The sequence below is a fragment of the Lathyrus oleraceus genome, chromosome 3 (assembly GCF_024323335.1).
Source record: "Lathyrus oleraceus cultivar Zhongwan6 chromosome 3, CAAS_Psat_ZW6_1.0, whole genome shotgun sequence".
NCBI lineage: Eukaryota > Viridiplantae > Streptophyta > Magnoliopsida > Fabales > Fabaceae > Lathyrus > Lathyrus oleraceus.
The window spans coordinates 86,947,039-86,950,411 of record NC_066581.1 but is presented as its reverse complement, the minus strand read 5'-3'; the positions used below and the strand labels follow the sequence as shown (position 1 = coordinate 86,950,411).

At 39.7% G+C, this 3,373-nt stretch overlaps 1 pseudogene; it reads left to right on the top strand.

The window, feature by feature from the left end:
- Nucleotides 1-255: 255 nt before the first annotated feature.
- LOC127129827 (transportin-1-like) lies at nt 256-3,138 on the top strand (annotated as a pseudogene).
- The last annotated feature ends 235 nt before the right edge of the window (nt 3,139-3,373 follow it).

Sequence of the window (3,373 nt, the reverse complement as noted above, 5' to 3'; positions counted from 1 at the left end):
AGAAAAAGCCCAAGCTAGCTTGCTCGCTGTAGCACCTCAAATTTGCACCTCCCATTTGTACATTCATTTCATTTTTAGGTTATTAACATTTGCATATCATCATGAGCATGCATTTCATCTACATAAGCAAGGTTCAACACAAGATGGCAGTGACTTGAATTCAGGGCTTTATGCTTACACCTAGTGGAAACTAGGATTTATCAGCAAACTTGGGGTGGCCCCAATCAAACCCTAGCTTGGAGATGCTTGGGTATTATGCTTAAATCTGGTGTCGATGGTGGTTTCTTGAGGGGTCAAGACCCTGATTTAAAGGTCTTTACTTGGTCATGGTTCCATAAACCCTAATCATGTCAAACTCCTATATTGTGGCCTCCTAACCCTAGTTTCGGCTGGTACATCATCATTCAGGATGCTTGATCTCCTTGCTTGGTTAACTTGCATTCAGCAACTTCTTGGTCCTGGTTCATCCAGGTGGAGTTCTTGGTTGTGTTTCTATTCACCATGCTCATGATCGTTGATTCTAGTGTTTGGTCTATATAGGTTGTAGTTCATAGCACATGTTGATCCTTTCTAAGTCATTTGTTTCATGATTATCATTGGAGTGTCACTCATGATTAAGTCAGTCAGTGTCATATCCATTTCACTCTGTTCCAATACATGTTCCAAATCCATTCATTCATATAAGATAACTTCAAATTCATTTCAAGAGCCATTTAGTTCAAATACCAATCCAAGTTCATTAAAGTGAAGAAATTCCATTCATTACATGATCATAAAGGATCTGTTACGTGAAAGAATGCAAAGAGAGGTGTGTTCACCAACAGTTGACTTTTTGGTCAACAGTTGACTTTTTGGTCAACTTTGACCAAAGTCAATTCAAACCCTTAAGTCATGACCTATGCACGCTCAAGCCTTGTCATTCACTCGAGTTTTGATTCCATGAGGTTATGTGATTCATCTGTGAAGAGTTCATTGGCCCTGTCATGTAGGGTACTCCATGTCATGTTTTAATTAATCCAATACAAAGTCAAGTCTTGATTCATGATAATTACAAGTATCCATTCATATTCAAGAATTAATCTCACATTCATTCACAATCATTCACAATGCATCATAATGTCTATTCCATGAAGAAAATACAAAAAAATAATAAGCTTTAACCAATTGTTGACTTTGGTCAACGGTTGACTTTTTGGTCAACTTTGACCAAAGTCAACTCATCCATTTTTAACCATCTAGCTCTTCTCCCTTGATTCATCATCCAAGAGTCATGTTTGATATGTTTGACTTTGTATCTTCATGTCCAAGTAACTTGTCTCATTTTCAACTTCATGTGTACCTTGCCATGACTTGGTCTTTTGATTTTTCCAACCATGATGCTGCACTGCTAACAGGATCTTGCGTTCACCACCACTAAGCCTCACAGTCATATGATTTGATACCACACTTACATCGGCCATTTGAATGAAAGGATGCTCATGAGTTTGGTTTGAGACTCAATGCCACCATCCTGCCATCATCCTGCAGCAGCCTGCAAATAAACCAGTTGTCACTTTATTGAACGAGCTATCATCATACCTAGCAAAAACAGTGAATCACAAATCAATCACAAGGGAAAATCAGAATTGAACCATGGTCATAATACAAGGAATTAATGCATAGACATACAACCAATAAGCAAGGGTATCTCATTTATCTTATCCAGCCTGTCATGAAATATTGCAGAACTTTGCAACACTTGAAGAGGAGGCTGCAGAAGAGCTGGTACCATGCTTGGAAATCATGTTAAAGCACCTAATGGCTGCATTTGGGAAGTATCAGAAGCGAAACCTCAGAATTGTGTACGATGTTGTTGGAACTCTAGCTGAAGCTGTTGGGGGAGAGCTGAATCAACCTGTTTATATTGACATTCTCATGCAACCATTAATTGAGAAGTGGCAACAACTTTCAAATTCAGACAAAGATCTCTTTCCACTCCTAGAATGTTTTACTTCTATAGCACATGCATTGGATACTGGATTCACTCAATTTGTTGAACCTGTATTTGGGAGGTGCATAAATATAATTCAGACCCAATAATTGGCCAAGGCCAATCCTGCTGCAGCTAGGGCTCAGTATGACAGGGAATTCATTGTGTGCTCTCTTGGTCTGCTTTCTGGTCTAGCAGAGGGTCTTGGCAGTGGAACAGTTGGTTTCACAATGTTCTCTGAGAGACCTACTTTTGCATTGTTGTACGGATGATGCTCCCAATGTTCGACAAAGTGCCTTTGCCTTACTGGGGGACCTTGCTCGAGTGTGTGTGATTCATTTGCACCCATGTTTGTCTGAGATTCTTGAAGTTGCTGCCAAACAACTGGAAAGTTCAAAGGTACAAGCGGTTCTTTCAGTGGCAAATAATACATGTTAAGCAATCCTCAATGCCAAAAATCCTGCAATGCAGCAGCCAATGCAACAAGCCTTGTTGCAGACCAAAAGAAGGTTATGGACCAAACCGTATGCTACGATATACAAAGCTCCCTGTAAAAAACAACAACAATACAGTCCATTGGCATGTAAGTCCAGTCAGGATTTTTTTTCACAAACCTGCAACAAACCATTTCATAAACCTGTACCAAACCATTCCACCAGCCAGTGTATGCTACCTGCATTGGTCATAAGTTTGGAGTTGCAGTCATACTGCAGAACAACCATGATTAACCGTCTACAGACCTGCACCACAACCAAATTAATTGTCTGATTATGAGCATCCCATTGCAATGGTTCCCCCTGAACCTACAAGTTTAAGGCATTCATCAATGAAGAGTGGTATTAATAGAAAGTAAGGTGGCCATGTCTCTGAGACATCATCACAATAGAAAAAATGGAGTTAGAGATAAAAAGTGGCTTCTGATGTTGTGATTGTCTCTTCAGCTCAGGGAGAAGTAAAACTTGCTTTGAGCTACAACTCGGTTATTCAAGGTCCAGATTTTCGTATGCCTACTCAGGAACAGCTTCTAAAGATGATGGAGGATAGATGTCTGCGATCATATAAAATCACTGACCCTAATTTTTCTGCCGCAAAAATGTTTAGGGATGTATGTGATTACATGTTGGAATTCAGTATTGATTCAAATGACAGCTCACAAGAAAGTTGTATGACAAGACAAACCATGGATGTGTTGAAGGAAACAAGGCATTATACCTGTTGAATGCATATAACCAAGTTGCAAGATCATGTTGCCAAACCATATTGAAACACCAGTCAGAATAACTTAGCTACACCCTGCTGCAATGCCATGCTACAGAGTACCCAAGCCTGCATATCCATAACATCATTCAGCATCAATAGTGTACAGCAAGGTTAAAAGCATTGTGTGGTAGCAAGCAAAATAAC